The sequence below is a fragment of the Onychostruthus taczanowskii genome, unplaced genomic scaffold (assembly GCF_017590055.1).
Source record: "Onychostruthus taczanowskii isolate IOZ18803 unplaced genomic scaffold, ASM1759005v1 scaffold1, whole genome shotgun sequence".
Lineage (NCBI taxonomy): Eukaryota > Metazoa > Chordata > Aves > Passeriformes > Passeridae > Onychostruthus > Onychostruthus taczanowskii.
Window position 1 is genome coordinate 32,417,009 of NW_024496525.1, and position 22,415 is coordinate 32,439,423.

Sequence of the window (22,415 nt, forward strand, 5' to 3'; positions counted from 1 at the left end):
CCTCAGCACTGAATCACTACAAAATTACATCCCGTTAGTCTGTGCTTTGAGTGTGCCTGAATAATCAGTGCCAAAATCACAGTGCTTTAAAAATCCATTACATGGGAAATATAGCCATTAATCCTAAATTGCAATGAAGGGAAGAAGACTTCAGTCTCTGCTATGGACACTCTGAAAGCCTTTATATGAAGTCATGTTTGAGATGCAGTTGCTGTTGCTGGGGAAATAAACATGATGGCACACAACGAAGGGAAGAAGAGTTCAGTCTCTGCTATGGACACTCGTTCTGAAAGCCTTTAATCTATATGAAGTCATGTTTGAGATGCAGTTGCTGTTGCTGGGGAAATAAACATGATGGCACACAAAGAAAAAAACACTGTCAAGTGGGGAGGAGGCAAGAGTAGCAGATGAGCCCTGATGAAACAAAGGACTCTCGCTCTCCAAGTGTAGCCTCTAACAAAACAAAACATGAGGGAGAGTGACTGAAAACATCTTAGAAAAATTGACTGTGCTTAGGTGCGTTATAGAGTAGGACATCTGCGAGTCTTTATCTAAATTACACAATCTGAGGCATTTCACCCATTCAGTGTCTCTAGGCTTCTTAAAAGAGAGGGGAGGTTTATCTTCCTCCCATTACAACTGCAAATGTGTGTCTAAATCCTCGTGTGTGTATGCACCATTACTGACTTACAAATACCACATTGCTTCTCAGCGTTCTTACTCAATCTCCTGTGGTTCAGGGAACACTAAAACACAAAGATTATTTTGCACTTGCTATTATAGATAATATTTTTTTTCTGTAAGGTTCTCAACTCTCTTGGGGCCTCTCCCTCAGGAAAATTCAACTCTTTGACAACTGCTTTGCGACTCAAAACCAAAAAGCACTTTTCTTCTGTGCTCTGACCTTTGCTGTAAGCATTGCAAAGGGCTTAAGTGAAGAAACAAAAGATCAGGAATCATTCTGTGCAGTACATGCTCTTAACCTTCACCACCGCTGGAAATAAGTCCCACTTTAATCTGAACAGGGACAAACACAAAACCAACTCTCGTCATCAGACCTTGGGACAACAATCCCTGCAGCTGTGCACAAATGACATTCTCGCCGTGGCAGATCTCTGTCTAAAACCCTGCTGCTTAGAAGGAAAAGGAATGTCTGCACAAACACTCACGACTCCACATTCCTGAGCTCTACTGTAGCCATGCCTCCATGTCAAAAAACACCAAATAAATGTTTCAGCCCTCCTGAAGGACAGGCAAAACTGCAGGTAAAACATCAGGAACCTGACAGAGACCTGTGGACCGCAAGAGAACGAAACAGATCAGAAGAAAACAAAAAGTTTGATCCATATTTTTGGTATTTAGATTAGATGGTCGTTATAGGTCCCTTCCAACTGAAATTTTTCTATTCTCTTCTATCCTATTTAACATTAGTGTGGGTAGTGAGAACACAAAGCAACACAAGCTAAGAATGATTTGGAAGTAGCTTGCTTCACTGAAAAAGTTGGTTTTTAGGACCTCAATCCAGCCAGGGCAACAATTCCCCTGAGCTTCAAAGCCCCATCTTCCAGCTGCTCTTGTATTTCTTTCCAGCCCTTTCACTGTGGGACCAAGCAGCCAAGCATGGGGATGCTGTTGAATAAAAATGAACTTGCTATCAACTCTTTTGCCCAAGCCAAAGAAAAAAAAAGGCCAGCTGGAGATTAGAAGAGCAAATAGTGGCTCATGGCGTAACCAAAGCAGAATTTGGTCCATGTGGTGGAGTTCTATGTACACATTTCTGACATAATTGGCAATGATTATCCCAAACAGAAATGGCAATTCAGACCATCAACAACAAATTCAGTGATCACAGCCCCTCCAGGCAGGCAGATGGAAAGCCCAGGGAGAGTTCAGCCTGATTTTTGTGGGTGAAAGTTTCCAAAGTGCAAAGCACACTGCAGATAGAGATCTAGGGAAGCAAACCAGCTACTGCACTCCCTCGGCCACAGCACGTGTGCACCCAGCCCTGGACATGGATGCACAGCGTGGCTTCATCCCAACAAAGGATCTCTTGTGTGTTCACTGCTCACCCCCACAGTCATATCTGCTCTGGTCAAAAGGGATTTGGGTGAAAATGAGGGGTATTTAGACAGAGTTTCATTTTTCCTCTTTGCCTTGTCTTTTCTTTTGCCCCTCATTCCTACATATGAGAGCCCTTATGGCCCAGCAGTTATAATTTGTGCTCCATAAGCAATTTTTACAGCACTGTGTACTGTCTTTCTACATCCAAGCAGGACAGACAAGCACCAAGCATTGGAGTAAGAACGAATAAAGCAGTGAAACATGGAGGAGGAAGAGCTCCCTTGCTCCTCTCCCTGTCTCTCATCTGCCCTGAGTACAAGGTCACTGTAAGCTGCAGTCTCCTGCGTGTGACCGAGCTGCCCCACGCTCCCATGGACATAACAGGTAAGGATTAAGGGATCTACAGCCCAACTGCCCCAGTTACAGTCACCACAAGGGACAGAGGGCACAAACTCGATGCTGAAAATGCCTGAAATGAGTGTATGAATGAGACAGCAGGAGAGGAAGCCCCATGGGCCACATCAAGGTGTCCTACCTGTCTGACTTCCATATGGCAAACCCTGGCAGGGCTACTCCAGAATACAAAGGCAGCAGACAAACACAAAGAAAAAGAAAAATGCTCTCAAACAGGAAAGATTTGGGTTCCCTGTTCTTCTTCATATACCAAAGCAGCAAAAACTTGCAGAGAATGGAAAAAGGGCTAAAGCAAGAACAGCAGCAGCAGCCAAAGACAATTACTATTCCCTAAAAAACAAATAATTCTTTCAAAAACACTTTTATACCCTTTAGAGAAGGACTGCAGGGGACACATATACTTTTCCCACTGTGTAGATTTATAAAGCAAAGTATTTACCACTTGAGTATTGCATATGATACCAATTAAAAACATTTGTTTTGGGCAAAAGAAGAAACGATGAGCCACTCTGGTTAACTGCTGTCTCCGAGAGAGGCAGTCTTTTTCCATTTGTCTTCTCTTCCACTAAAAACAGAGGAGTGTTTTATGAGCAAACAGTGAAAGCTCAGGTCTCATTTTCCAATTTGAAGTCTCAGAAGTACTCAGCCCTGTATTCTTACCCTGTAACTATCCTCCAGTCACCTGTAATCATACTCAGTGGTCTCAGCTCGGCTCTCAGTGGCTTGCAGCAGCCCTCTGCAAAACACTTTATCAGTTATTTCCCCTCTCCATGATTTTCCCTGCCAGGTTTTCTCTGGATGGCAAAGCTGAGTAGCTCTGCCTGAAATCAGAACTGACTCATGCCCCTAATGCCTACAGGAGACAGCACTTCTGTTCCACGAAGGGGGTCACTTTTCCACCAAATTCTCTTCACTTGGCTGTCAATATGTAGCTTAACTCCACTGTTTCGTTGCTTATCTCTAGAGCTGATGTGTTTTGCTAACGGGAAAGGCATCCTTCTCTTCTGCTGGGTTGGGTGGCCCACTGTGGCTATCTGAAGTACCATGAAATGTTAAGCTTGTACTGACTTTAATTTTAGGCTGTATCTGACTAGATGTTTACATGGTGATACACTCAAAATCTGTGCAAAATGCTCAAATATTAGCTTTACTAGCCCAGTGCAAAGTACAAGATTCAAACATTGTAACAACCCGGGAAGCGGTTGAGTCACCACCCCTGCAGGTATTTAAAAGACACGTCGATGTGGCACTTGGGGATGTGGTTTAGTGGTGGGCTTGGCAATGATGGGTTGTTAACTCTTGGACTCGATGATCTCAAAAGTATTTTCCAGCCCGATCGATGCCATGAATCTATGTCAAAAGCGACACGCTTACATTGCAGAGACCAGGTTGCCGGGTCCCTAGAGGAGGGTGGAGGATCCCTTGGGACTCTGACCGCCTGGGCAGCCTGTTCCCAGCTTTCGTGACTCCCCGCTCAGCTCCCAGGGCTGGAGTGAGAGGGTCCCCGCGCCGGGCGGGGCTGCCCCCGCTCGCACCGGGGCAGCTCGGGCTGTCACCCGGCTGCGGCCGGGACGGGGCAGCGCTCGCCTCCAGGATGCCCACGGGACACAGGGTAAAGGGGCGCACTAGGGAGTCTCCAGGGTGGGCAGGACCCCTCTGCAGCTTGGGGGACGCAGCACTGGCTCCGCGGAGAGCTCTTCCCCGGGGGATGATCCGCCAGGGCGAGACGCCAGCGGGGCCGCCGAGCACACACCCAGCAGAACACAGGTTTGGGGCGGCGCGGCGGAGACAAAGTTCCCCGGCGGGGCCGCTCCGGACCCCCGCCCCGCCCCAGGGTCGGGGCGGTGAGGGGCGCTGCCCGCAGCAGGGTCGCTGCCGTCCCCGCCGCAGGACGGCCGCCGCGGTAAGACCGAGCTCCGCCGGGGGCGATCGCGGGAGCGGGGTCCTCTCGGTCGGGAGAAGTTGGGCTGGACCCTCTGCCGGGGCTGCAGCCCGGCCGGGCATCCCCGCGCCCGGCTGTGCCGCCGAGACGGGCCGGTGCCCGCGGAGGAGGGAGCTCACCGGGCCGGAGCTCGGCGGGCGGCTCGAAGCTGTGGAGGGATGGCTGAGCGCAGGGGGATGGAGGCGCGACAGCAGCAGGGAGGTGTAGGTGGGACCCAGTTTGGGCTGCAGGTGCGGCAGCATCGCTGGGACGGGCCCCGCTGCCGCTTTGACGGTACCCGGGAGAGGTGGGAGCCGGTCCGGGCTGCGGATGCAACAGCGCGGTGTATGTGCAGGCGGGATGGAGTCCGGATTGTGGGTGCCGGAGTGGAGCTCACAGGTGGGAGCCGGTCCGGACCGCAGCCGCAGACACGCCGTGCGAGGGCTGCGGGCTCGGGCTGCCGCTGCTGGGTGCCGTTCGGTGCGGGGGCAGCCGCACGGTGCACGGGTGGGATGTGGTCCGGATTGCACGTGTAGGCGCAACGTGGTGCGGGCTGCAGGTGTGATGTGCAGGCGGGATGTGGTCCTGCTGTGCCTGGGGCTGGCACAGCATCTCCCAGCGCGGAGGGGATGGATGGCGTGCCTGCGTCTGCGCTGGGCCACTTTCAGGCTTTTATTTTGACGGATCCTGTTCTGTTATCCAGTGGTTTTCTGACAAGGTCTCCCAAGTCCTGCCCGGTTTTCCCACATAGTTCTCTCCAGCCTCATCCTCCCTTTTGCTCAATAACTCTGCAGTGATTAAATGGCTTCTTGCAACATCGGTATACAGAGCTGAATTCCAGAGCTCGTGGGCGGGGAAGGAGTGCTCAGACATACTGATTTTAGAAGAAATACCCCGAAACGGTGCTCGTGGTTGTCCCTCCCTGTACCAGATCAGCACTGTGAACTGTATGTTCTTTCTTTGGATTCTTAAGACTGAAGAATTTCTCCGGGTAAACACAGTGCAAGGCACCTCAGGCTCCCTGGTATACTGCAAGGAAACTTCTGGCTTGAGTTAGTTGAAAAGGAAAGTTGGAGTCAGCAGAGTTACAATAAGGTTGCCATCGTCCTACTGAACTTGCTCAGAATTTGGGCTGTCTGGCCACTAATCTCATTTCTCTTCCATCCACTTAAGCTTATTTTTCCACTAAACAGAGGCTGCCAAAACCAGAGGGCAGGGGGGAGGGGATCGCAGGAATCTGTGAGGATATGAGATTTTTTTTTTTGTCCTGTTATAAGTTAATAATCCCATTCTAGGCTGTCATCCAAAAATATTGCTGAAAAAATGCAAGCAGTGTACAAGACCCATTGTATAAAAGATAATCTAAACGTAGGACAGGAAGAGACCTGGCAGGTCAGCAAATCTAAACACAGAATGATATTATGCCTTATTGCACATGACTGTAATTCATTTGTTGCCAGCCTTCTGGGAAGGGGAAATTTCACACCTTAATTGAACTGATATTGTAATACTTTCTCCAATATGTGGCTTTTTCATACTTTGTATTTGCACTATGACTGCTTCGTTCTCCCTGTCTGGTGCTTTTCTCTTATCAGTGTAGAAATAGGAGTTGCATGCTTTTCTCTTTACTGTGCAATGCCAAACAAGCTACAACTTGCTGTCTGCTTTCATGAAGCAGGCTCCAGCTTCTGCTGATGCCTGGCACTTGTGAGCTGGGCTTCTTAATCTCTGAGTTCCCTGTGGATGAGCAGAGCTGCAGGGCTCAGAGGTCTGTCCTGTGCCTCTCATGTTTTGACGCCTCACCTAGAAATAAATCCCTCACCAGGTAGGTGCTGCAATTAACCTCCTCCTCAGGTTCCTCCTGTCCTGTGATTGGGGCTGGGAAGCTGGGATTTTCCTCTCCAGGTGTCCATCTGACTTCTGTTTTCTGCTGTCAGCTCTCATCATATTCCAGTCATTCCATTAATCCCATTTTTATTGCATATCCCCATGTTGTGTGCTGGTTCAGTATTCCCTCAGCTTTCTCCCACTTGCTCTGTCACGAAGGGAGAAGTTAAGTAGGGTGGAGTATCCCTCACTTGCAGTAGTGACCCCTGCTAGACTCAGACTGACCCCTTCCATTTCATTGCCTGTCTGATCCTTCTAGGTCTGTACCCTGCTTATTACAAATTTTTGTCTTTCATTTGCAAACTTCTGATTTCACTGGACTGCATAGCAAATGGCTTCAAATGTGTTGTAAGCTGAACTTTATCCCTGTCTTGTGTGCCAGGTATGCTGGATAGTTTTCCCAGAGTAGCTGAGCAGAAAATTTTTGTTAGCAAAGCAAGCTAAGTCGCATTTTGTCCTTCTTTCCACCCAATTTTCTTCCATGGCATCAGTTATTAGATGTGGGGTTTTTCTGCAGTGATTATTCTGTTGATGAGGATGTTTAATCCCACCATTGTACTGTAACCAGCTGTGAGCAGAAGATGGGTGTAATTCAGCAGTGGGGAGCAACACAGTGCTGCAGACTGGGCAGTGAACAACATTCATTGAGCTGAAACAGCTGAAGGAACTTCAGACAAACTCAGTGCTCATATCTGAGCTCAGGTTAAGCTCCCACTTGAATATTCTTGCTCTGAATATTTGCAGTAAGGTCTATCAATAATGATTCAGAGAAAATACCACTGAACCAACAAAGTCAGGTCATGGGGTTACACAGTGACACTGAACAAATCCAGCTCTGCTCAGTCCAAAATGTACTGCAATTGGTAGGTGCAGATAAACATAAGGGGTTATCCCAGCTCTGTTCATTAACATTGTACATTATTTTTTATATAACTAGGTGAAAAATAACAAAATATTTTGCAGAAGGTGGACTACAGCATGATACCCCTCGTGTTCAGTGCATAACATCTGCTTCTGAACTAATATATTATAATCCCTTTGGCATTATCCAAATGCCAACTCAAGCTCAAGTTTATTCCAGTGTTTCTCAGCATTGTCTGTGCAGCAGTTTATCATACAGTGTTCATGAACTTGGTCTTGCAGAGGCTGCCTTCATCTCCCAATGGCCAGAAAAAGCACTGAGCACCAAGCACTGCAACAGAGTGGGCAAACAATCTGTATTTTAATTTTATTGAGATTTCTCCAGTCCTGTGCTGCCAACCAAAATGCTAAGAACAAATTCAGGGCAGGAAACAAGTCACATCAAATTTTGAGTTTTGACTGTCTCCTTCTAGCAAAGGGCAGCTTCATGCTCACAGGTCTGGTGTAGGACTGTCACACCATTCCAGTGGCTCCAGTTCTGCAGGCATGCTTTAAGGACTGGACTGAAGCACAAATTGGAAATGCTTAAAGAAAGCATTCGGGTGACTTTTCAGTGCCTCTCAGATTCCTTGTCAAGGGCAAGTATCCTCTGGCTCCTTTTTCCTAGGAAAAAAATAATAATGAGCAGCAGCCAAGCTTTATGATTGCTACCAGAAAATGTCAGTGGTAGATGAGCTGATTTTATGAAACTGAATACGGAAGAAAATTGGGTGTGGGGTTCAAGCGTGGGGCCCTGAGTCATTGCCTGGCATCTACAGGAGTGCCCAAAATTAAAAGTTAGTGATTGTGTAATGTGGCAGATGAATGTTTGTTGCTGCTTTGTCAGCCAGCCTTTCACATCTGCAGAAAGCATCAGGAAAGCATCTAACAGCATGGTGGGTTTTCTGTTTGATGTAATGAACACGTATTGTTCATGGATTCAGCTGTTTCTACTATTTTAATACCTGAGCTGACATTTCAAAGTGCTGGGAGGGCTGGAGCCACAGATCAATGAGAATCTTAAGCAAGCAGCAGTGTTTGCAAAAAGCTCGGTAGCATTTGATGGTGTATTTCAAGGTCTCTGAAAAACCATCTGAGTTGATAAAGGACAACAGATAAAGCCAGAAAGGACTGAGAGACAGTGGATGAAGTCCTCATTCCAGCATTGGAGTCACTCAGCTGATTCCAAAATGTTTAATGACCACAAAAGAAGCAGCTCTCTTCAGAAGGAACATTGCTCCAGCGCTTAGTCCAGTATCACAAGAGCAGACAAATGAAGAGCTGCCAAATGCTGTAGTTGGTAAAGCCTGATGTTGAACTTGGCATGGTTGTAGTAGTTATCACCAGGTGGTGCTACTTGGCATTGGCTTCCCACTTGTTATTTTTACCAGGACCATTATTCAGCTGAGGTGTGAACAGTATTAATTTTGTGTAATGTTGGAGGCCAGAGCAGGGATTTGCTCTTTGCACCGCTGTTCCATTAGGGTCTGTGAGCAGGTGTCCTCAGTCACTCCTTGGTGCTGGGAGTTTCAGCTGATGGTTTGCATTGCTGCTCACAGAGTACCTACAGGCTCTCTGATTTCACCCCAAACCCAACTCGCAAAGCCTTTGTTGCCTCTGCTGCTCCCAAGCTGATGGCTAGTGCTAACATAGGACATCACTGGTGGCAGCTGGCCGCCTTGGAACTGTGTGGGTCTCCACTTTTCCAGATGGGAAAGCTGAGTCACATTTTAACAAGCAAGGACATCAGAGGAATTTGGAGATCACTCCAGGAAAGTGTGGGAAAGGAGGCATCCTGCAACCATAAAACCTCTATGTTTAGTTGTACTTTAAAATGGAAAATATTGGTGATTTTGGCATTGCAGAGGTCAAATGAGCTCCGCTCCCGTTTGCTCTGCACAGAGAGCCATGGCCACCTGTCCCACCCCTTCCCTGTGTTCCCCAGAGGGAGGGACATTCCAGCCCCACTGCTGTCCCAGGGACTGCAAGGCAAGCCCTTTCCTTGTGGGAGGCACAGCCTCTCCCTAGCACACCCTGGCCAGCAGAGGGGATGCAGGGAGGGAAGCAGCAGCAGCAGAGCCCCTTTCCTCTCTCCAGATCAATGAATGATGTTGGTTGGTATCATCTTGATTTCTTTCTTTATTTATAATTTTGGTGAGCAGCTCTGCTTTTGCCAATGCAGCAGGGGCATAACTCTTACACTCGCTCCGTGGGTTAAGTTGCATTATTTTTAATGAGGCAGCTATCTCCATGCTGCTTCTGTTCTGCTGGCTTCCCCTTTCTGGGAGCTGTCTGCTCTTTGCTTGTCCTGCTTTTCTGTTAAGTCATTGCTGAGCATGGGCTGGAGGCAGTGAGCTAAGCATTAGCTTTATTTTATGACAGAGGCCCCAGTTGGAAACAGAAGTTCCCATAGTACAGGGCAGCAGCTTTTTGTGAGCAGGGCTTTTCTTCCCAGTCTACCGAGAAGTCAAACTGTGGCAAATCAACTCATCCCATCGGCTGGCCCAGATCAAGGTACTTCACCTAAATAAAAGGATGGCCCCTGCTGCCAAAGGATTTACTGCCAGGAGTGGGTGCAGCTCTCACGGGCTGGATGTGCCAGCCAAGGGCTGCAGGAGGAGAGGCAAAGCCACACAGCCCTCCCTGGACCGTTCCTTGTGCGCGGCTCTTCCATCAGCACTGCAGTGCTGAGCCCATTCCCTCTGTCCCAGCAGGTCCCTTGGGGGCACAGGGTGGCTCTGGGGGGTTCTGGGGTGCAGCTCTGGGGTTTTGCCCCCCTTGCAGCCCACAGCTGTACACCCTGGGTGTCTGCCTTCACTGCATCAGCTGTGTGAGTAAGCCTCCCTCCTGCCCCAGAAACAGCCACAATCTCCTCTGTGTGTTTCTCACTCAGAAAAGGCTGATTCATTCTCTGAAGCAGATTAATTACTTCTGCTATTTAGAAAAGAAGAAAAAAAAAAGATAAATCCTTTAGAATTGGTCAGCTTAACTTTCAACTGCATGCACAATGCAGTGAAGCAAATCTTCTCTGAGCCAGAGCAGAAAAGTTCACACGGAGTAAGAAACTGTAAGAATGCAGTATTTACCTGTCATGTCAGCAGTGGGCTCTGCAATTTAGAAAGTATTTGTGAATGTGTCTTCTTCTTGACTTATATGACAAATGGTGCAGATGTGAGCCTGCCATGAAGGTGAACCAGGGAACAAATGTTTTTATTCCCTGATACATTTTATAACTTGCTTCCTTTCTGGTTTGTGTCATGCTGATGTGGCAGCAGGCTCCCTGAGTAGCTCTCATCTGAAAACTGGCTGAGCTGCTCCATTTCTCCCTTGGAAGGCTGCTTTCCAAGCCTGCCTGGCTGTGCTCACTTGTTTATGCACTGATGGGCTGTAGTTTCCCATTTCAGAACAAGCTGTCCAATATTCATGAGTTATTTTATATTTACCCAGTCCTGAAGCTTCTTTTATAAGCCTGGGGATAAATTTTGGGTTTTGTTGTTTCCATTACTGGAAATGGACTGAACCTCTGCAAACATTACCAAGCCTTAAATAAGACCTCTATTTATCTAGAAAGGAAGGGAAAGAACTAACACAAAGCTAAATTGATTTACAAGCCTGTAATTCCCAAACCTCTGTTCTGATAACACTTGTAAGAAAGCAAGCCATATGTGAAGAGATGAATCACTTATAAAATGATATCCTAATATTCATTGTATATTAACTTATCAGACAAATCTAGTGATTTTCCTCTTGAAGATTAATGACAGCCACATGTTCAGCTGGCATAAAGCACTGCAACTCGTTGGACTTTGCAAACCTGAGGATATGATTGAACAACTGATTTCTTTGCAAAGAACATAACAGTATCTAAAGTGATAAGGAAAAACTGAAAAAGGTCAAAACGATAATGATTAGATATTCTGCTTGTATAGGAAGGTCATTTTGACCAAGCATGAGACCTTTCCCATGATCCCCAGTTGGTTGGGCCATACTAAAATCTTTTCACATTAACACAAAGGCTGGGTTGGAACTGGAAAGTTAGGATCTAGGGGGACAATTTTAGGTCTTCTCAAAACAGCTGGAATGAGTACTGTAGCAAAATGAAAGGTAAAACTCAGTAATGTTTTAGGATTACTGTGTTATAAAATAGGCTCTTCAAACTTTTTTACCCAGCAGCAGGGAAAATACTCTGAAGGCATCTTTGGAGTGGATTAATGTTGAAATCATGCTAAGCCAGCCTTCTTCAAGCATTTGTTTTAAACAGCTCAAATGCTTAACTTCTTGAATTAGTAGCTGAGCAGGTTCTCTCATTAGCCTTGGTAATGTTCACATTCACACAAGCGAGCAGGAAAGTACCTGGGGTATCTGGGGCTGTTCTCCTTAATGTGTGCAATACCTGCTTCGCCCATGCCATTAGGAATCCTGGCTGTGGTCAGCCTTATCTGAACAAAAACACTCAGGATGTTTGCATTTGGGCTGTTCAGCAGATGAGATACCAGCCCCTGTGATTCAGCAGCAGCTGAATGGAAAAGCTGATCTCGGTAGAAGGGAATCGCATTTGCAACCTGTTTGGAGAACAGCTGGAAAAACACTTCTGCACCATTCTGGTGTCTTGGGAGCTCTGTTCAGAAGGGATGTCTGTAAATGTGGGACTGAGTAGCTCTTTAGCTTAGTGATGCCCTCAACCCTTTCTTCTGTGGACCTCCAGCATCAGACTGGTTTCTAGGGAAGAGCTACTGCCTGAAGATCTTCACCCTTGTGCAGGTGGGGAAGGTTTGTGCTTGTGCTGGAAGGATACAGCGAAACCCTGGGCAGGACCTGCCTGCCTCTCCCTCTGGGGCAGGGCTCAGAAGGTGTTTTTTCTGTAATTACATCTTTTTGCTGCCGCAGCACCAGCATGTGTACCAGGGAGCAGAGTTCAGCTGCCGTGGCACCCTTCATCCTGGCAGAGCCTAAGCAGTTCCCCTGCAGCCTTAGCATGGGTGCACCATATGTATGCAGGATAAACAATAAATATTAGCCTTCTTACCTATGCTTAGCAGCACATAAATCCTTTAGAAAGCTGTACATGGCCCTGTGCTCTGCTGGTGCACTTTGGGATTTTGGCAGAGATTTTTGTCAACACCTTTCCAAATTAAGCTCCAAGTTCCTCACGGTTCATGGATTAATCTCCTCAGGTGAGATGAATGTACTCATTTAATTTACCCATTTTGTGAGTAGTGTAATCTGTAGTCTCCCCAAAACACCCTCCCCATGTTTCTTTCTTGCAGAAGCTTCCTACCAAAAGAACTGCAGAGCAACCGTGAAGGATGTTTTAAGCAGATCAACCCCATTAGATACAAAGTTCCTGGAAATATGCTACTGGCAGTAGCAAAGTCCTTTATTTTTGTTATCTGAAGTATTCATCAGATAATGACTACTTCAGAAAGCTTTTTTTCCCTGCTTTTAACATCCTCTGAAGTGAATGCATTCAGCCACAAAGCAATTGGAGAGCTGGTCTGTGACAAGAGAGCTGGAGGGATGTCAGTCTTCAAGGAGAGTAGAGAAATTCAGTAAGAGCCAGCAGCAGTCAGCTCTGCAGTTCCTGTCTTGCTCCTGTGGTTTCCTGAAGATGCTCAGATGTCTCTGCTCCCCACAAGGGAGCAAACTGGCTGCTATCACTGTGCTGTCGCCATACCTGGGAAGGTCATCATTAGTTCACCTCATTTACATCCCAGTAGCTCTTCTGGCATCTCCTGCTGCCCTCCGTGTATAAGGTCGTGTTGTAAAGGCCAGAAGCAAATTTTACTTTGCTCTCTCCCTAAATTTGTATGTCTTCTTCCATGCCTAATTCTCCTTCAGTGTCATTTTAGCACTTTGTTTGACTCTGGTCCTTCAGCTTACTTAACTCAGAGTTCAGTTCTCAGATGAGCAGAGAAATTGAATTATCCAAGTTTATTTCTCTAATTTTTCCCCTGTAGGCATGTAGTAGTTATCACTGGCCCCATAGGTGCCAGAGTACCAGCAAAACCCATCACAGAGATGCAGAGGTGAATATTGCACCTCAGATTCTTAAATAACATCTGATGTTTAGTGATTTAGAAGGGAGTCATATGAGGCATTCTAGGCAGGATCACCTAGAAAGAGCCATTGCAGCAGACCTCTGGCTGGCACAGGTCTCCCTGCCAGCCCAAAATTAGCTGGGTGTTCCTTTTCCAAAACCCTTGACATGACTTCCTTGAAAAGACACTGGCATGGGAATAAATTTGTCACGGAAACATAGAGCAGTGAGAAGACACTGATTGCTGTAATTAGGAATAATCTAATTCCTAAAGGCAAATGGGTTGTATTTATGTCTGTTTAATTGAATTCCTGAATTTTGTGGACCAGCCATGTGGGCAGTCAAGCCATTGCACTGTGATTCAGAGGCAGCAGAGTGATACTCAAAAAGTAGAGGGTCTCTGCTATAGTTTACCTAAGATGGAACTAAACTCTTAGTTTGTGATGTAATCTGTTTGATTTTGGTGTAGTTACTATTCAGAGGACCACCAAATCATCTGCTAGAAAATTGGGGTAAAATTGGGCTGATTTGCTGGGGGAAAACCATTTAGCCCTCTCTCTGAGAAACTTGGAAGTTCATGTCCATGTGGCCTGCAGAGGAACAGTGCAGCCTGAGAGCTGGTTTTCCTGCTTTTCAGCCCAATTTCTCTGCTTCTGCTTTCTTGCTTTTGGTTTTTCTGGGGTTTTTTTGTGGTTTTTTTTTTTCATGCCAGAAATTATGGAACCTTTGTAGAAGGAGAAACATTTCTGTAATTTCTCGGATCCAGGCTTCAGATGAAACCTGATGGGACCTGACTGATAACCTTTTACATTGCTTCCATGGTTTTCAAGGACAGGAATTTGCACCATCACAATCCTTTCTTTGCAGGATTTTTTTTCTCTTACATTTTATCTTTTCCCCTAAAACCTGCTGTGAGCCTGGTCCTGCTCCCAAGAAACAGATTAGTGACTAATCTTTTGAGGCCTTGGGGATTACACTTCAGGGGTGCATGAGATGTGAAGGGACATTCATTTGCTGCTGTAAAACCCATCCTGAATTAACAATAGTCTTGGATTGTATGGGCACACCCCCAGAGTGTTTCCTATGGCAGGATGGGGAATTATGCAGAGTCATTTCCCTGGACATTACATTGTTATGGTGAAACTGTTTTAATTAGAAAGCACGTGGGCAGTTTGGCCTCTTAAAGGCCAACTGAATTTGGACCAAGGGGCAGACAGATCAGTGTATTTCTAATACTGGTGGAGTCGTGCTCATGTACACAAGGGTTGAGTTTCCCACCTAAGGCAGGAAGACTCTTGATGTGGGTTCCAACTTTTGATCTGGGAGGTTCAGTTCAGGGTAGAACCTCACAGAGTAAGTAATAAACATTTAAAGCCTAACTAACCCCTGAGCCAGGCAGGAGGCTTATGCTGAAATGGGCCATGTTGAAATATTCACAGTTTAATAATGACTGGGTTGCAGTTAACACCTCCCAAGAGGCTGAGTGGATGCATTTTGCAGCTGTGGCTCTCAAACTAGCTTTCACATTAAATATCAACCAGAAAGGCAGAGAGATGTTTTCTGTAAAAAAGAACTTTTAATGTCTTCAGAATCTGCTGAGCCCATAAAAGCTGGGCTGAAGCTCAGCAGGACCTCAGTGGTGCCCAATGAGAGCAGAATTCTTGTCAGTGAGCCCCTGTCCAGGGGACACTGCCTGAGCTCCCAGCCTTTGCTATGTGGCTCCTCTCCTAGGATGGGCAGCCTTGGGTGAGACATCCTCAATATTTTAATCTTTTCTGGTTCTTCCAGCATTGCAAAGACCCCGGAGGCCTTGCACTGTTTAAAGCTCTGGTGCCACAAAGCTGAAAACTCAGCTCAGCTTATGCAAGATGCCAGGGGCTGTCCCCACCCACATCCCTGCTCTCCATCCCACCGCCCTGACCACCCTGCATCCTCTTTTTTCCTTCTCATTCTTTTTCCTTTCCTTTGCCAGGTCGTTACCCTGCTTTGGTCATTTCCCTGCTTTGAGTCACCCCATGCCAGGAGTGCTTTTTCGTATTGGGCCACAGACATGGAGTGGGAGCAAGGCTTCCACCTTCCCAGCCCACGGGGAAGTGACACCAGCACAGGGTGAATGAGGATGACAAATGACATGCAAATACCTGCCCTGGAGGCTACAGAAGAGTCACTTCCTTGCACCTTTCCGGTGGTATTTGCATACTATCAGACACTGACATCCTGTTGAACTTTCTTAGAGTGTGTGGATTATAAAGACACTCCTTTGGGGATTTACAGTGTGTTGACTGAAGGTTGCTTGATGAGAGAAGGAGAAAAGGATCTGCCTGGGGAAGGGAGTGCTCACACAACTGGTTGAGAAGTATCCTTCCATGTGGGAGAGACAATGGAATAATTTGGCTTCAGCTCTGAAGTAGGAATTCTTCCCTCTGACAGTTTTCTTTATCCTCTTGGCATCCTGGGGAGGTTTCTAAAAACATCAACAAAAAAAAAAAGGCTATAAAAGGGTTTTGGCTGTCATATCTGCTTGTGTGACAGCTTCCCACAGAGCAGAAGCCAGGAGTCTTAGAAAGTTGCCACTGCACTGGCCATGTTGCTGGGTAACAGTTTCTGCTCCTCACATGACCCCAAATGATAATAATAAATTGCATCCCAAAATGCTGAATGGTGCTGAAATCACTGGCAGATGGAGCTGCTGCCCCTGCCTGAGTGTGTGGGCACTGGAGCAGGGGAATCTCCAGACCCACCTTATTCCCATCAGAGTTTTCGTGGGATCTGGATCTGGCTGGAGTCAGGATGCCCCTGTGGCTGCCATGGGGCTGCTGGCAATGGGAAGGACCAGGGTGAAGCACTGGTGCCTCTTTTGGTGCAGCACAGCTGGGGCTGGCATGGGGCCAGCTCTGGCCACCACCTCACATCCCTCCAGCGTGGAAGCTGCTGTGCCTGCCAAGGCCTGTGGTAGCACATGAGGGTGCCCAGGGTTCGTACCCACCATGGAAAGCTTCTGGTACTGGTTTGTCTGACTCACACAGATAAGCCACTTCCCCCCCCCCCCCCCCCCCCCCCAGTGGCAGTGGCCATTACAGAAACAAAATCTGACAGCTGCACCAGTGTGGTTTAAACCTGGCTCACCACGTTAAGGGAAGTGATTATTGTGTGTCTTCACACTTACAGCAGCAGAGTGGTTTCAAACCCATTTGAAGCTAAGCCCGTGGAACTTCTCATATAAATAAGGGTTTAGAGGCCACTGAAGATCCTGATATAAATGTCCTTGAGCATCTCACTTGAGCTTGATTTGTTTGTGGTCCTTTAGCAGCTCAATGAGAAATTTGTTTATTGACTGAGGAAGAATGCACCAGCGATTTTTTTTAATTTTTTTTTTTTTTTTTTTTTTTTTTTTTTTTTTTTTTTTTTTTTTTTTTACTGGTTGGGTTATACCTGGTGTAACTCCACCATGTCCATTCAATACATATTGAATGGACACATTTACCCATTTTGAGAGACATCACACAGTAGTATAGTTTGTAGTTGCCCGGGAGAGAAAAGCTGTGCTGGCACACAGTTGATAGTGCTGAATGGGACTGAGTCAGAACAACATGTTTTTCCTTTATTTGTGAAAGAATAAGCTATACTGGCAAAATACATACAAATTTATACCAGTATGGCCACTCTTTGTCTATGCACTGAAGTCCTGTTCTGGGAATTTGCTGCCGGCAGAAGCCATTGCCAGCCCAGTGCCAGGCCCACTCAGTGTGGATGGCACAGTTCCTGCCCACCAGCTGCAGCAGGGTGTGTGTCCATGCTCCCTCATCTCCTAAAGACAAAATATTCCCCATAATGGTTGCAGCTCTGCTGAGGCCACAGCTGACCTGGGCTGTGTTGTGAGAGCTCCTGTAGGCTGTGCCAAAGCAAAGCACAGTGTGCCAGAGACCTTCCTCAATGCTGAGGAGCAAGAGTGGGCACTCATCCCAAAACCTTTTCATTTTTTGATCATAAATCACACATTCTGGCCTCTGATACAGGTGATCTACAGAATATGTAGATCTAAAGACTGCTGAGGCTACTGACCATGGCAGCAGAAGGATGGAGCAGCACTTGCTGGGGCAAGGTCTGTTGTGCAAACCATGCCTTTGGTTTGCTTGGCTGAATTTCCCACCATGCCCTTATCCTCAGCTGTCCTGGGAGACTGAAAATGCTGCTGGTTGCTGCAGACACTGATGGGCACACACCAAGGGGTCAGGTTGCTGTCTAAAATAGAGATCTGTGGTTTCCCCCAGCTTGTCTTGGTGCATGGGAGGATGGTTTGTTGGCCTTTATGTGGGTGAGCTCTTCCGACACTGCACAGGAAAACAACAGCACAAATGAAAGCAAAACAAGAGGTGAAGGAAACACATCACACTTCCAGAAGTGACTTTGGGAAGCACAAAGCCAGGATGTTGATTCTTTTTAGGGGCTGAGTAGTCTGACGTGTTGCAAAATACAAAGGGTTGGCGTATTCCCAGCAGCAGAGGGAAAACTGGAGCTCCCCAGAAGCGAAACCTGTCAGCCAGGCAGAACAGGCTCCTGAGTGCCAAGAACAGGCATGGAAGGGAGGGGGACTAAGCAGCATAAAGGAGCTTTTCTCAGCCTGGCAGTCTTGTGGAGGGGAGCAGAGGGCTGGGAGGGCAGCATGTGTGATTGGGATGCTCCCAGAATTCTTCAAAGGGCAGCAAGGAGCTGCTGTTCCCCCTCACACACACCAGCCCCAAAGTCCCATTCTGCATAGGCAGTGGGTCTGCTCCCCAAAAAATCAGAATAGTTTTGACCTGCAGTTTTTCTCCCTTTTGTTTTCACTCAATTATACTTTGCTGCCCTGAGAAATCTCTTTTTACATGTCCTCCCCAGTCCTTGCTGTGATCCGTGTCATCCTGGAGGCATGTAATAATTTAGACTGAAAGCTGTGCTCTGCAGCTCTGTTCTCTGCAGCTTCACACGATGGAGGAAGTATTGATGTGTCCTGATTTATCTCCCACAGATGTCATCTCCCTAGGAGTGGACTTGAAGGACAGAGAGGCACAGAAAACTAAAGCTGGGAAGCACCTGATTTAGAAAGAAAGGAGGAGAAAATTTTACAGACCAGGTTGGATGGATGCAGGGAACATCATAACTTTGCAAACCCAGTGATCCAAAGAGTTGGCACCATGAATTGTGACGTTGCTGTTGCCACGTGCAAGAACACAAGCTCTCGGGATACCTTTATGTTTCCCAAAGGAATCTCCTAAAATTAAGAGTACATTTACATTGATGCTGCTTTAGACCTTCTAGCAACCTTCCAATAGTTAAGGGGCCCTACAGCGAACCAGAGGGAGACTCTCCATCAAGAACTGTAGCGACAAGGAGTAATGGGTACAGATTGAAAGAGGGAGAATTTTTTTGCTGTGAGGGTAGCTAGGCACTGTCACAGGTTGCCCAGGGAGGTTGTGGATTCCACAACCCTGGCATCCAGGCCAGGCTGGATGGGACTTTGAACAGCCTGGTCTGGTGAGAGATGTCCCTGCCCATGGTAGGGAAGATGGGTCTAAGTGATCTTTAGGGTCCATTCTAACCACTTAATATTCTGTGATTCCCCATCAGGGCTAACCAGCTTCTGAGGGTGAGAAGATGAGGAGAGGTTTGCATTTAAGGCATGCAGATGTGGCACTTGGGGACATGGTTTAGTGGTGGCCTTGGCAGTGCTGGGTTAATTGCTGGACTTCAATCTAAGCTAAAGCATTCTATGGTTCTTTGTTGTGGCTGTGAGTGTCCCCACAGCAGCGAGCACAGGCACGCTGCCAGGCTGTGCCCAAGGGAGCAGCACCCAGCCCCAGTGCTGAGCAGGCAGCTGGGGAGGCAGAGCGTGGGTGCTGCAGGCATGGTCAGACACAGGGTCTGGGGACATTGCTTCCACTGTCACAGCCCTGGGAAACAAAAAGCAAAGCTCCCCGTGGCCTTCTGCTGGCAAAAGGTGAGGTGTATTCAGCTGTCCTGTCTGGTTTTGTCAGGGCACTTTGCTTCCCTTGGCCAGCATAGTCTAAATAGCCCCTGTGAGGCAGCCAGGTAGATGTGTTCCATTTCAATCCTTGTCTGTCTTGCTCTGCTGAGGTCATCTACCTGCTAACAAGCTCCTGTGGTCAGAGATAAAAGGCAAAACCAGCAGCCCTTTAAGGATGTATCCGAACATCTTTGCATCACTTTGCTTCATGGAAAATATGGAAAGATGTAGCATTCACAATATATCACTCTTATCTGTGTTTGTAAACAGATTTATCACACCATCTGCAAAGTCGTATTGCCATCTCCTCCATATTCATTTCTTTTCCATTTATATAGTACAGCTCCTGTTTATTTTATTCCCTTTTTATAATTAGCTACATTAGCTACCTTTATCCTTTCCTACAAAAGGGGTGCACTCTCTGTGGGGAAGAATATTTAATCAGTCCAATTTGTTCATTTTAGTGCATGAAAACACAAGCCAGGACTGTTTGGAGAGGTGCTGCCCGGTTCTGTTTCTCATCTCTTCACATCTGTGCGGAGCAGGTGGGAGGGAAGGATAATTCAGAACAAATCTGCTGGTAAACAGGATGCTCTCTCGGTATTTCCTGCCTCCTGTTGCACTGGTGGAGCTTAATTTTCAGGAATCAGCTAAGCCTGAGGTCAATAATGCTGTTGTAATTTCTCTGACTTGCTGTAGCTGATACAATATAATACAAATACAATATAATGAGGCATTCGTACATCTGGGAGCAAAAAGTCAGCCTGCGTTGTTATCTGGCTGGATAAGAAATGTTTACACATGTTCAAATGAAAAAAGTGATTTGCTGGGTATAAATAAAGTCACACAAGAGAAGAGGAGCTGGCAGCCACTTCTGCAGCGGCAGACCAGCACCCAGGTCAGATGGTTCTCAGTACTGCCCCACACTGAAGGTCCAGCTTGACCCCAGCACTGGGAAGAGATGTCTGGGCTCCATGCACAGTGTGGAGCAGAATTTGACTGCAGGTGGACCTCTCCAGTCCATGGCTGTAGATTTGCAGTCACCATAACTGGTGAGAGGTGTAGGATGCTGCCCCATCCCCACGACTGTCAACCTGGGGACAGGAAACTTTTACTTCTCTCTCTCCAGTGAGGAAAGATTTCTCTTCTCCTTTGCATCAAGCCTAACCCAGATTCCTGGGCTTGAATACAGGGGAGGGACTGGGGTTGACTAATCCCAAAAAGAATTTTACCAAGAGTGAGTAAGGGCTCTGGACTGCAGGGAGTGATGACAAATCTTGGAAACTCAAGCCTGTGCTTTGGCAGGGAGGTTTGTTTGGGGATTGGTTGGGTTGGTTTTTTTTATGGTCCTTTTTTTCACTTTTCAGCTGTACAGTGTGTTCTCAGATGGTATATTTGCCACTTCATGGTTTTGGATCGTGACCATCATTTTTTCAGCTAACAGAACAGGGAGCAGCTGGGTGCTTGGCCAGCTTCTTTCCCATTGAAGCAAAAGAAAACTCTGCAAGAGGGTTTCTCCAGAGCTCTCTAAATGAATTTTCTGTCACCATATCCTGCTAACTCTCTGACCTCTCAATGCAGACTTTGATGCTGTGAGCTGCCAGAAAGTCCCACCATCACATTTTCTCAGGGAAAATTTTCAAGTGTCCTACCCCATCACACTTTGCATCTTTCCAAGAGGCATATTGAGGCCTATAATACCATGCCTGTCACTAATCAGTGAACAAATCTTTTGGCTGTATATTTGCCAAGGGGACGTTGCCAAAATGATTCTTTGGGTAAAATAGAAGCCATGCAGCTCTGCTGCAGGGAAGGAGCCAGGACCTTTCTCAATGGCACAGTCCCCAGGAAAAATCACAAGGCAGGCTTTAAAATGAGATTTTTTTTCCAACCAGTGTAAAGGGTCTATCCTTTATGTTGGCTTTCTGGAAACAAAACCTTCCAGAGATTACTTAGTTTAGATTTTTCAAGCATTTTTTCTAGTCACTGTTGGGCTAGAAAGCCTTGTGCTCGAGCTGGGAAGGGAAAATAAGAATCTCCCATAATCCCTTCAGTCCCCTAATTGCTGAATTTTGGGCCCAGCTGGCCCCAGGTTATTTTGAGCTCTTTGCAGGCTCAGCAGTCCCGGGGAACAGAGGTACTGGTGGTATGGCAGGACAGGGAGATAGCATCAATTTTTGTGGGCAAACTGTCATCTATGGGAGTAATTCAGCTTTGAAGCAGAATCACAGATCCACAGAATATTCTGGGTTGGAAGGGACCCACAAGGATCATCAAATCCAACTCTTAAGTGAAAGACCCATATGGGGGTCAAATCCACAGCCTTGGCATTGTTAACATGGTGCTCTGAGCTAATCTCAGTGGCCAAAACCATTGCATGCAGCCTTGAAAAGGACCTGCGTTGTGTGACTTGATCCCTGTGAGTCTGAAAAATAATAATCCTGCCTAAAACCATAAAATCTGGCACCAAGAGTTACACTTGGCTCTGCAGTTTCTGTGTGCTGAATCAGTTCCTGGCCTTCCTTGCTGCTGATGGCCTGGCTGGGCAGGCCATGTCCTCCAGGGAGACGGGCCATTGCTCCCCATCTCCAAAAAAGTGCTCTGCTGTTTCTGTAGCCAGCCTCCTGCTGCTGTACCTGCACTCACAGCCTGTCAGGCTCTCACTTTATCAGGCATAAACACCATGTGTACAAACATATTTGCTATTACAGCAGACAGGAAGGGATTAAGTGAGTGCTATAAAATTAACCTCAACATCAGTCAAAAGAAACAAAAGCGAAAAAGGAACAGGGTAATCAGATGCTCTTGTGAGCAGGATATGCTCAAAATTATTTCTCCATCCCATTACAAATGCTTAGAAACTGCACAGCCTCTCCAGCACAGTGAGATTTTGAAGTGGTTTAATGGGCATTAGGAGTTCAGAGCTGATAATGCTGCTTCCAACCTTTTCCTTTCACTGCATGAAAACAAGTAGTGGCAATTGACTGGTGCAAATTGGCTACTTTTAAAGCTGTATTTGCTGGCTTGGATGTGCTAAAAGTCTTTCCACAGAGTCTTAAGAGCCTGAAAGTAATGTGTGTGGTTAAGGTGGGGATATATAGAGTTTCTTCAACAGAGAACTGGTTCCAGTGTGTTCCCTGCATGCTGGAGAGCTGGGACCTGCTGTAGTTGGGCTTTACATCCCAGTTACT

The 22,415-nt window shown here is 46.8% G+C and overlaps 1 protein-coding gene across 5 annotated transcripts in view; it reads left to right on the forward strand.

The window, feature by feature from the left end:
* The first annotated feature begins 4,037 nt into the window (after positions 1-4,037).
* INF2 (inverted formin 2) overlaps positions 4,038-22,415 on the forward strand; it is a 40,511-nt gene continuing 22,133 nt past the window's right edge. For 4 of the 5 annotated variants that reach the window (XM_041398830.1, XM_041398848.1, XM_041398857.1 and 1 more), the window contains exon 1: positions 4,298-4,378. The gene's annotated coding sequence lies outside the window, so the exon portion shown is untranslated. Of the gene's footprint in view, positions 4,088-4,297; positions 4,379-22,415 lie in introns of those variants that run through there. The other variant, XM_041398839.1, reaches the window with a different exon arrangement.